At 40.1% G+C, this 13067-nt stretch overlaps 1 long non-coding RNA gene and 1 pseudogene across 1 annotated transcript in view; one reads left to right on the top strand and one right to left on the bottom strand.

Moving 5' to 3' along the window:
• LOC106505661 overlaps nt 1-13067 on the top strand; it is a 160437-nt gene that overhangs the window by 26741 nt on the left and 120629 nt on the right. The window lies entirely within an intron of this gene.
• LOC110256278 lies at nt 5295-7265 on the bottom strand (annotated as a pseudogene).

Here is a 13067-nt window from a genome sequence, read left to right as displayed (position 1 = left end):
CCTAACCCACTGTGCCAGGTTGGGTATCGAACCTGAGACCTGGTGCTCCCAGGATGCCACTGATCCTATTATGCCATAGCAGTAACTCCTATTTATCATATTTTTTAATCTTTCCTGGGACACCTAGCAGGGACTATTAACCTAGAGGTTCTCAATAAATATTTGTCAAATAAATCATAGTTGAGGAAAAATCTTGTAATTTAATCAATGCACATTAGATTATAATACATATTAAGGATCACTTACAAACACATTTTTAAAAAACTTCAAACAAAAGGTTGTACTAACCCTTCTTTTTTTTACCATAAATTATTATTTATTAATCTTGATTTACTATATGTATAACTAGCGTACGTCATGTACTCAAAATGAATATTCTTTTTTTATTTTTTATTATTTATTTACTTATTTATTTTTATTTTTTTATTTTCCCACTGTACAGCAAGGGAATCAAGTTATCCTTACATGTATACATTACAATTACATTTTTTTCCCCACCCTTTGTTCTGTTGCAACGTGAGTATCTAGACAAAGTTCTCAATGCTACTCAGCAGGATCTCCTTGTAAATCTATTCTAAGTTGTGTCTGATAAGCCCAAGCTCCCGATCCCTCCCACTCCCTCCCCCTCCCATCAGGAAGCCACAAGTCTCTTCTCCAAGTCCATGATTTTCTCTTCTGAGGAGATGTTCATTTGTGCTGGATATTAGATTCCAGTTATAAGTGATATCATATGGTATTTGTCTTTGTCTTTCTGGCTCATTTCACTCAGTTTGAGATTCTCTAGTTCCATCCATGTTGCTGCAAATGGCATTATGTCATTCTTTTTTATGGCTGAGTAGTACTCCATTGTGTATATATACCACCTCTTATGAATCCAATTCTCTGTTGATGGACATTTGGGTTGTTTCCATGTCCTGGCTATTGTGAATAGTGCTGCAATGAACATACGGGGTGCATGTGTCTCTTTTAAGTAGAGTTTTGTCCAGATATATGCCCAAGAGTGGGATTGCGGGGTCATATGGAAGTTCTATGTATAGATTTCTAAGGCATCTCCAAACTGTTCTCCATAGTGGCTGTACCAGTTTACATTCCCACCAACAGTGCAGGAGGGTTCCCTTTTCTCCACAGCCCCTCCAGCACTTGTTATGTGTGGATTTATTAATGATGGCCATTCTGACTGGTGTGAGGTGGTATCTCATGGTAGTTTTGATTTGCATTTCTCTTATAATCAACGATGTTGAGCATTTTTTCATGTGCTTGTTGGCCATCTGTACATCTTCCTTGGAGAAATGTCCATTCAGGTCTTCTGCCCATTTTTCCACTGGGTGATTGGCTTTTTGCTATTGGGTTGTATAAGTTGCTTATATATTCTAGAGATTAAGCCCTTGTTGGTTGCATCATTTGAAACTATTTTCTCCCATTCTGAAAGTTGTCTTTTTGTTTTCTTTTGGGTTTCCTTTGCTGTGCAAAAGCTTTTCAGTTTGATGAGGTCCCATGGGTTTATTTTTGCTCTAATTTCTATTGCTTTGGGAGACTGACCTGAGAAAATATTCATGATGTTGATGTCAGAGAGTGTTTTGCCTATGTTTTCTTCTAGGAGTTTGATGGTGTCCTGTCGTATATTTAAGTCTTTCAGCCATTTTGAGTTTATTTTTGTGCATGGTGTGAGGGTGTGTTCTAGTTTCATTGCTTTGCATGCAGCTGTCCAGGTTTCCCAGCAATGCTTGCTGAATAGACTTTCTTTTTCCCATTTTATGTTCTTGTCTCCCTTGTCAAAGATTAATTGACCGTAGGTGTCAGGGTTTATTTCCGGGTTCTCTATTCTGTTCCATTGGTCTGTCTGTCTGTTTTGATACCAGTACCACACTGTTTTGATGACTGTGGTTTTGTATGTACTAACCCTTCTAAGTTTCATTTCTCCATCTGTCACATAAGGATAATAGTACTAATTTCAGGGGGCTCTTGAGAGGATTAAATGAGAATTACAAAAAGTAGCAGTTATGTTCCCTGGCATGTAACAATTGGCCGATAAACTGCAGTTATTATTATGACTACAATACACTGTGGTTTTTATCCAAAAACCTACCATAAATGGTGCTCTGATTTGGCCAAAAACAAAAACAAAAACGAAACTCACCTAGAGCTTTAAATTGCCACATCAACATTCTCCTCTTGCTGAGAACATAGTTTCAAATGTTGGTGTGAACATGTGCAGCTCAGGAGCCCTGGGTAGGACTAACACACACACACACACACACACACACATCCCATCTCCCTCCCCTCCCACCCCAAACAAAGCAGCTCCCTAAGTAGTCTGACTTCCCCAGTCTCTAATGTGAAATTGCTGCGACATAGTCAGATTGAGCCCTTCCCCTGAAGGCACTGTTTTGAGACACAAAGCAGATGCAACACCAGGAAGAGAAACCCAGATGCAGCAGCAGCAGCCAGAGCCCACGACACATGCCCTCCACTGGTTTTACATTCCTCAGCTGACTCTCCACAGTGTTCTCTTTGGGCACCTCACCGATTTCTGCTGCAGATAATGAGTTGAGTTGCCCTCGTCCCCACTTACCTCAGGGCTCTCTGAGAAAAAGCTCTGAGCCACATTCACCTTAATTTCCCCACCTCCCCCTGCTGTGTTTTCTAGACTGGAACAGGCATTCCAATTACCTGGGTGACTTGTTAAATATACAGATGCTCTTCAAAATCTCTAGGCATGGGACCCAGAAAGCTGTGTGGATAAGCCCTTTGGGGGGGATTATTGGCAGTCAGTGTGGTGTTTGGAATGAGCTATCCCACAGTCCTGGGCTCCGTGGCCTGTTGGCCAATTGTCTTCCCTGTTTATTAAAAGAATCAATGACCTATGAGAGGGTAAGGAGTAAACAGATAAGAAGGAATCTGGCAGGGAGGAGTGTGTGTGTGTGCATGTGTGTGTGCATGCACACATGTGTGCACACGCATATGTGCAGTGTGATCTACAAAATAGAGCTCAGTCTGTGGCATAAGTTTGTCTGTATAATAATACCCCCCTTATCTTCAGGGGATCCATCCCTTGACTCCCAATGGACACCTGAAACCACAGATATATAGGTACTCAACTCTATATAAACTATATATATGCCTATGATAAAGTTTAATTTATAGGGAGTTCCTGTTGTGGCTCAGCAGGTTAGAATCTGACTAGTATCCATGAGGATGTGGGTTCAATTCCTGGCCTCACTCAGTGGGTTAAGGATCCAGCACGGCTGTGAGCTGCAATGTAGATTGCAGACGTGGCTCAGATCTGGCGTTGCTGTGGCTATAGTGTAGGTCACGGATGTAGTTCGGATGTGACCCCTAACCCAGGAACTTCCATATGCCATGGAAGCAATCATAAAAAGAAAAAAAAAGTTTAATTTATAAATAAGATATCGACAACAGTAACTAAAAATAAAACAGAACAATTATAACCATATACTGTAATAAACATTGTGTGGATATGGTTCTCTTCTCTCTCAACAATTATAACCATATACTGTAATAAACATTGTGTGGATATGGTTCTCTTCTCTCTCAAAATATCTTACTGTACAAATTTAAAACCATCTTAACTAAGCCCCTACTGTGCACTGTGGCTATAGCTTTTGCAGTTTGAGATTTGACAGCAAAACTGGTATAAATTTCTTTTACCTTCTCAGTTTCACCAATAAAAGAGTCATTCTTACCATGGATCTTCACAACCTCAGCAGATGATTTCTTTTCCTTTTCTTATGAAATGGATAATTTTCACTTTACTTAAAAGAACAGCTTTGTGGCTTCTCTTTGTCATAATCCAAATTGCCAGTATTATTACTCCTGCTCTTTGGGGCCATTAAGTGAGATAAAGATCACTTAACACAAGCACTATGATACCTCAACAGCAGATCTGATAACCAAGAGGCCTACTAAGTGACCAGCAAGTGGGGATACGGTGGACAAAGGATTGGTTCATGTCCTGGGAGGGAGAGAAAGAGACAACATGAGATCACCCCATATTTCATCACGCTTCTCAGAATGGCATTTGATTTAAAACTTATGCATTGTTAGAGTTCCCACTGTGGCATAGTGGGTTAAGAATCTGACTGTAGCAGCCCAGGTTGCTGCTGAGGCACCAGTGGGATCCCCTGCCCAGTGCAGTGGGTGGAGGATCCAATGTTATGGCAGCTGTGGCAGAGACCACAGCCATGGCTCAGATTCAATCCATGGCCTGATAACTTTCATATGCCACAGGTGCATCCATACAATAAACAAAAAACAAACAAACAAAACCTTATGAATTGTTTATTTCTGGAATTTTCCACTTAATACTTCCAGATGATGGTTAGCTGCAGGTAACTGAAACAGTGGAAAGTGAACCTGAGACTAAGGTGAGACTACTATCATTCAGGGCCAGGTGACCCGGGAGCCACAAGTTCACCAAGAGGGACCTATAATCACAGAGGCTGACTCTTTCCATTTGCCAGCAGCTCGCCCTGTGAGACAGCACAGCTCCTGAGCACCATAGCTTGCTGGCTAGAGACAGCTCCAGATTTACATTATCCTGTCCAAAGGAACCCAGAGCATCTGTTAATAAAATATCAGGATAGGAGTCTGAAAGGTCCAGCTTAGGGCACATACCCACCCCTGGGCTAGTCTCTGTGGCCATAATGCTGGGGTACATTTTGGCGAGTCTTGGATTACTTAATCATCCTTTGGCCAGTGGACAGGGCCCCATGATTGGCAACTCCAACAGGCATTTGGAGTGGGAATCAGTTCCTGGAAGGATTTGCAGCTACTGCTGGAAGAAAAGGAAGGGGTGGCTATGGAAATAAAACACATGACCACCCCCAGCCACAACCTTGACCACCTCTCATGAACTGAGGCATCCAGCCAGCCCCAAAGCGATGCACCCATCACCCTGGTCAAGCTCCTTAAACCTCCCCATTGAAGGACTTTTCAGCTTGAAGTAACCGCAAAGACACCTTTTATTTCCTGGAGGGGGCAGGTCTAGGGTCATAGCCGAAAGCAAGCACAGTTACTCTAAGCATCTTTTGGAAGTCTCCTGTTTCAAATGAAAAAAATATTGTGCAGAGCTCCCTGATCGTCTAGTGGTTAGAATGCAGTGCTTTCACTGTTGTGGACTGAGTTTGATCCCTGGTCTGGGAAATGAAATCCCACATTAAGCTGCTGCACACTATGGGCAAAATAATAATAATAATAATAAATTGATTAATCTTTTTAAAGAACAAAAAATTGTGATTGTATCCATTTAATATAAAAATGACTTTTCCCCCAATTTTATTTTGAACTTACAGAAAAGTTAAAAAAATGGTACAAATAACACTTATTTTCTTTCAAATTCAACAATTGTTATCATTTTGCCACTTCCTCTTTTTTTCTCTTTACACATACATATGGAAAGATATAGACACACAGAAAAAGCTGTCAATATTTCCTTTTCCCCCCTCTAAACCAGTTAAGAGTTAGTTGAAGGTACTATGACACTTCACCCATAAGTACTTCAGCTTATGCCTCCAGAGAACAGAAACATTTTCCTACATAAGCACAATTTAATTACTATACTCAACAAATTTGACATGGATGCAATAATATTATTTAACATGTAGTCCATATTCAAATTTACCCAAGTACCTCAACCATGTTCTTTATTTTTTAAAATATAATCAGTTTATTTACTCTAAACAGCAATACAGACAAACATCATATAAACACAAAGGAAGTGATGCAGCAACGAGATGCTGGCTGACTGTGGATCTGAGACCCAGGCTCTGGGAGGGAGGAGGCAGCTGGGGCAGGTCTGATTTTCTGTTTCAGGCAGTCGGCTGGAGGCTAAGTGCAGCTCTAGACGTCGTGGAACATGCCCGCATCTGTGAGCAAAGGGGACTAGCTCCTTGGGACTCATTCAAGTATAAAAGTTTATGATGTTACAGCAGTTGAAATTCTGATGTCAATATTAAAATAAAAGCAAGTTTTACATAATAATCAAAATTACAAAAGACTGAAGGAAGAGACCCTGTATGAAAAACTAGACCATTCAGCGAGTGGAGACTGTACCCATGGCGGAAATGGAAAATGGCGCCCGTGGAACCCTCCCCAGGGGACCAGGAATTGCAGGAATGTTAGATTTGCAAAAATGTTGCAAACACATTCTTGCCAAGCCAATCCCTTCTTTTTTATGATGCTACAAGGTCGCTTCTTATGAGAGAGCAAACTTCTTGGCTTGTACTCGAACCTTTTCTTGTATTCCACTCTGTCTTGACAGTAGATCATGTAGGCCTCTGCTTGAGCTGGAGTTTGGGTATTTGGTTCATTTAGAAGTTCCCTTATTCCTAAAAAGATCTGCTTAATCATGATGCTGGCCTCCAGTCCTTGTTCTCCAGGATGGACAGGCACACCCAGCCTTAAGAGTACAGGTTTGGGTGAAGTAAGGACGGCTTGAACTTGCATTTCGATGGTGAGGATGGACATTCATCTTTGAACAGCACCCGTAGTTTAAACAAGCCTCCCTCCCACAGAGTCCCCTTCTTCCCAGGAATGGCGCTTTCCCAGTTCATGAGGTTCATTGTGCCCTGGGGGTTTTTTGTAGGGGCAGCCATGAAACCAAATGGGTGGTCTTTCCTCCAAGCTTTCCTCTCCTGGGCGAGTCTACTGAGGGTGATCCCCGACATTGTGAGTCCCTCTGCTGGTGCAGCCCAGCGAGCAACTTGGACAAGGGGCGGTGGGACTCATTTGTCTTGGGACTTCCCTTCCGAGCCCCTCGACCATGTTCTTTAAAGTGATTTTTTCCCCTGCTCTTCTGGGACTCAGTCAGGGATGACACATGACATTTGGTTGTCTTATTTCTTTAGTCTCCTCTTTCATGCCATTGATATTTTTGGAGCCCAAGCTCTGGTTGCCAAACGTCCCTTAATTTGGAACTCTCTGATTCTTTTCTTATGATGAGATTCAACATTTTTGGATGGAATACTATGTACTTCTCAGTGCATCCCCTTGGGGACATGTTATTGGTGTGCGCAATTATTGGCAGTGTTTATTCTGATCCCTTGGTTAACATGGTGCCTACTGAGTCCACTATTATCACAGTACATTTCCCCTGTATAGTTAATAAGAAATTCACATAAGATCATGTGAATGTCCTGTTTTCCAGCAGCCTTTCCCCCATGGTGATTTTGTCCAAATAAGTTATTCCTCTGGTGATTATAAAATGGTGATTTGGGAGTTCCCTGTGTGGTCCAGTGGGTTAAGAACCCTGACATGATGTCTGTGAGGATGCTGGTTTCATCCCTGGCCTTGCTCATTGGGCTAAGGATCTGGTATCACGCAGACTGCAGTGTAGGTCACAGCTGTGGCTCGGATCTGGTGTTGCTGTGGTTGTGGCATAGGCTGGCAGCAGCACCTCTCATTTGACCCCTAGCTTGGGAACTTCCACATGCTGCAGGTGTGGCCATTAAAAAAAAATAAAGAAAAAGGAAAAAGAAATAATATGATGATTTTTCCATTTCTATCATTTTGTCCTACGTTTATTACTTGGAATTACTCTATTTTTCAAAAAACTTTCCCTCCACTGAACTTTAATTTTTGCTTTTAATAGCAATAGGGACTTGTGGATTTTTAAAAAATTGAATGTGTTATAACCCATTCCTTGTTTTTATGCACTTTAATGCTCATATTGTCTGAAACTTGGCAGGTGAAAGTTCTTTCACACCACCCCCTCTGTCCTTTTGAGATAGCTATATCAGTTTTTGAGAGCGTCCTACTGTCTGACAGAAGATGTTTCAAAACTTGTACTTTCTCTGCCTCAGTCCTGGAATCAGCCTTTCCTCCAAAAGGCCCTGATCCTTCTTCACGAAAGATGATATTTAGAAACCAAGGTACAGGTGGTAGGTATACTTGCTACTGTTGGAATGACACTCCTCCCACACTGTCAGAGCCAGGGAATACATGTATGTATATACATGCACATACATACATATACCCACACATATCTGTAGTTATTTCTACATCTATCTACACATATTAAAAGCTATGAGTTCATGCTCATAGCTCTAATACCACTCAGTCAAGGATTCATTCTGTTCTTCTGTCTTTCCATGTTTTCAACTCCATTCTTCAACAGCAAGAAACCATACAGAAGATAAAATTTAATTTTGCAAACATTGTGTTATATCCATAGCAAGGAATTCTACTCAATAATAAACAGAAATGAGCTAATGCTCAATATAGATTAATGAATGAACCAAAAAAAATTCAGTTGAGCAAAAAAATTAGACACACCCACAAAAGAGATACACATACTATATATTCCATTTATACAAATTCCAAGAATAAGCAAAACTAATCTATGGTGATAGAAATGAAAATGAGTTTGCTTTTGGAGGGGGTGGGAAGACTGACTGGAAAGAAACACAAGGGAAGAATTCCCATCATGGCTCAGCAGAAATGAATCTGATGCGTATCCATGAGGATGCCGGTTCAAACACTGGCCTCATTCAGTGGGTTAAGGATCCGGCATTGCCATGAGCTGTGATATAAGTCACAGACGCTGCTGGGATCTGGTGTTGCTGTGGCTGTGGTGTAGGCCAACAGGTACAGTTCTGATTTGACCTCTAGCCTAGGAACTTCCATATGCCACGGGTGTGGTCCTAAAAAGAAAAAAGAAAAAAAGAAACACAGGGGACTATCTGGGATGATGGAAATATTCTAGATCTTGTTCTGAATGGTGCTTACACAGGTGAATTCAATTGTCAAAATCCAGTGAACTAAAATTAAATAGTTTAGATCTGTACATTCTGTTGTATATAAATTATATGTTCATTAAAAGAAAGATATAAAGATATATAAAATGCTCTTGAACAAATGAACAGATATTAAGTTTCACTTATTATAAAAGAATACAAATTAAAACTGCACTGAGAGGAGTTCCACTGTGGCTCAGCGGGTTAAAAACCCAACATAGTGTCTGTGAGGATGTGAATACAATCCCTGGCCTTGGTCAGTGGGTTAAGGATCTGGCATTGCTGCAAGCTGTGGCATAGATCTACAGCTGCATCTCTGAACTGCCCCCTAGCCTGGAAAATTCCATATACCACAGGCGTAGTATGTGGAAAAAAAAAACTGCACTGAGATACCAGTTGCATTTATCTAAATGGCAAAAATTCAAAATCTTGACAAGGCACACTGTGCGTGAGCATTTAAGAAAGTAGACAGTAATATTTAAAAATAGCTAAATATATAAAAATGGCTAAATTTCCCCTTTGCCCCATCAATCCCACTTCTGGGTATTTATCCTGTATATCTCTAATGCTAAATTTCCATATACACTTGGGTCTGTTTCTGGACTTCCTGTTTTTTCTGCTAGTCAGTCTATTTTATGCTCCAAACCACACAGTTTTAATTATAGAATTTTCATAGTATGTCTTGATGTCTATTAGAGTTAGTCTTCCCTCCTTGCCTTTTTTTTTTTTTTTCAGATTTTATACCTATTCTTGTGGACTTTATTTATTTATTTATTTTTTCAAATTGGAATGATTTTATTTATTTATTTATTTTTTATTTTCCCACTGTACAGCAAGGGGGTCAGGTTATCCTTACATGTATACATTACAATTACAGTTTTTCCCCCACCCTTTCTTCTGTTGCAACATGATGGACTTTATTTTTTTATTTTTTTTATTTTTTGTCTTTTTGCTATTTCTTGGGCCGCTCCCGCGGCATATGGAGGGTCCCAGGCTAGGGGTAGAATCGGAGCTGTACCCACCCGCCTACGCCAGAGCCACAACAACGTGGGATCCGAGCCGAGTCTGCAACCTACACCACAGCTCATGGCAACGCCGGATCGTAACCCACTGAGCAAGGGCAGGGACCGAACCCGCAACCTCATGGTTCCTAGTCGGATTCGTTAACCACTGCACCATGACGGGAACTCCTGGACTTTATTTTTTAAAAATATCTGCGAAGTTTAGAATCAACTTGTCTAGCTCTGGAAACAAACACTTATTGGCATTTTTTATTGGAATTGCATTACATTTATAATTTAGGGAGAGGAGACATCTTTAATGATGGGTCATACTGTCCGAAAAAAAAGAAATATCTTTCCATGAAGTGTACTTTTACATATTTCAGGAATGCTCACGGGAGATTTTCACATATAACTTCTACATATTTCTTGTTAAGACCTAAATATTTTATCCTTTTTGTGGTTGTTGCTCTTGTAAATGGGTATGGGTTTTGTTTTTCGTTTTTGTTTTTTTTTGGTCTTGGTTTGTTTGTTCGTTTTTTAGGGCCATGTATGGCCATTCCCAGGCTAGGGGTTGAATCAGAGCTACAGCTGCCAGCCAGCGTATGGCACAGCCACAGCAATGAGAGATCAGAGACATCTTCTTCTACCTACACCGCAGCTCGCAGCAATGACGGATCCTTAACCCAGTGAGCGAGGCCAAGGATCAAACCCAAATCCTCATGGATACTAGTTGGATTAGTTACTGCTAACTAAAAGGAACATAAAGGAAATTCCAGATTGTTGTTTTTATTATCCCTTTCTTCTTCTTTTTTTTTTTCTGTAATTGTTATCTTCCCAATACAATTTTTTTTCTACTGTATAGCATGGTGACCCAGTTACACATACATGTACACGTTCTATTTTCTCACATTATCATGCTCCATCATAAGTGACTAGATATTATCCCTTTCAACTGATCATTGTTTGTGTATATGAAGCTATTGATTTCTGTAGGTTAATTTAATTTAATTTTTAAAATTTATTTATTTTTGCCTTTTCTAGGGCCGCTCCCGCAGCATATGGAGGTTCCCAGGCTACAGGTCTAATCGGAGCTGTAGCCGCCGCCCTACACCAGAGCCACAGCAACATGGGATCCGAGCCGCGTCTGTGACCTACACCACAGCTACAGCAACTCCAGATCTTTAACCCACTGAGCAAGGCCAGGGATCAAACCCACAACCTCATGGTTCCTAGTTGGATTCATTAACCACTGAGCCACGACGGGAACTCCCTGTAGGTTAATTTTATATCCTATTGTATTATTAAATTATTTTATTGTTTAAGTTAGCTTTATCATTGAACTACTTGGCTTTTATAGGGGTACTACCATATCATTTGCAACTATAGCTTTACTTCTCATTTTTCCAATTTTAGGTCTCACATTTCTTCCTCTTATTTAATTGCATTGGCTGATACCTCCAATATGGTGTTAAATATGTAGTAGTAGAGATAATTGGCATCCTTGGCAGACACCCAACTGTAATGGGAATGTCTCCTGTGTTTCCCAATTAAACAGGAAGCTGGCTTTTGGACTTAGATATTTGTTATTGTGTAAAGGAAATATCCATCTTCCTATTTTATTTAGTATTGGAATGAGTGTTGTATTTCATCAAAATTCTTTCAACATTTATTGAAACAATCATGTAAATGTTCTTACATTAAAATGGTGAATTATATTAAAAGATTTCCTAATATCAAACCATTCTCTTTACATTTTTTTTTTTTTTGGTCTTTTTAGGGTTGCACCTATGGAGGTTCCCAGACTAGGGGTTGAATCAGAGCTGCAGCTTCTGGCCTATACCTCAGCCACAGCAACACAGGATCCGTGCCACATCTATGACCTATACCACGGCTCATAGAAACACCGAATCCTTAACCCACTTAGCAAGGCCAGGGATTGAATCCACATCCCCATGGATCCTAGTAGGGTGTTCATTACCACTGAGTCACAATGGGAACTCTTATTATTTTTTTTTTTTTAGAAATATTGTTCTTGTAATTTTTATTCCACTTTCTCTTGAATGTTTTTTTTTTAATGGAGATTGTTTTAATTTTCACCTTAAAAGCCTTTGCAATATTTTCTAGTTTTGCTATATTGTGATAGTAATTATATCTTAAAGTTCTTATTGGTTTAAATTTTTTTTTCTGCCAAAATACTAAAGTGAAATTGACATGGGGAAGATAAAGTATGTTTATCTGGTAGTGTCTTGTCACCCCGAGGATACAACCAACACATCTGACTGCACACTTAGTCATTGCTGGTCATACTTTAAAAAAAACTTTTTAAATTATAGTTAATGTACAATGTTCCGCCAATTTCTGCTGTATAGCAAAATGACACACACACACACACACACACATATACACACAATCTTTTTCTCATATTATCTTCCATTATGCTCCATCACAAGTGATTGGATATAGTTCCCTGCGCTATACTGCAGGGCCTTGTTTTTTATCCATCCTAAATGTGATAGTTTGCATCTACTAAACCCCAAAATCCCCATACATCCCACTCCTTCCCTCTCACTGTTGGCAACCACAAGTCTGTTCTTCATATCTGTGAATCTGTTTCTGTTCTGTAGAAAGGTTCATTTGTGCCATATTTTAGATTTCACCTATAAGTGATATCACATGGTATTTGTCTTTCTGACTTACTTCGCATAGTATGAGAATCTCTAGTTGCATCCATGTTCCTGTAAATGGCATTATTTTGTTCTTTTTTATGGCTGAGTAGTATTCCATTGTATATATTATGTACCACATCTTCTTAATCTATTCATTTGTCAATGGACATTTAGGTTGTTTCCATATCTTGGCTATTGTAAATAGTGTTATTATGAACATATGGGTGCATGTATCTTTTTATTTTATTTTATTTTTGTCTTTTTTCCATTTCTTGGGCTGCTCCAGAGGCATATGGAGGTTCCCAGGCTAGGAGTCAAATTGGAGGTGTAGCCGATGGCCTACACCACAGCTCATGGCAACCCTGGATCCTTAACCCACTGAGCAAGGCCAGGGATCAAACATGCAACCTCAGGGATCCTAGTTGGATTCGTTAACCACTGAGCCATGACGGGAACTCCGCATGTATCTTTTTGAATTGTAGTTTTGTCTAGTTATATGTCTAGGAGTGGGATTGCTGGATCATATCATAGTTCTATAGTTTCCTGGGGAGGCTCTATGCCATTCTCTATAGTGGCTGCACCAATTTACATTCCTACCAACAGTGTCAGAGTGTTCCCTTTTCTCCCTTACCCTCTCTAGCATT

The sequence above is a fragment of the Sus scrofa genome, chromosome 13, assembly GCF_000003025.6.
Source record: "Sus scrofa isolate TJ Tabasco breed Duroc chromosome 13, Sscrofa11.1, whole genome shotgun sequence".
NCBI classification, from domain to species: Eukaryota; Metazoa; Chordata; class Mammalia; order Artiodactyla; family Suidae; genus Sus; species Sus scrofa.
The sequence above is the reverse complement of the archived record's forward strand: the minus strand, read 5'-3'. Positions and strand labels throughout refer to the sequence as shown.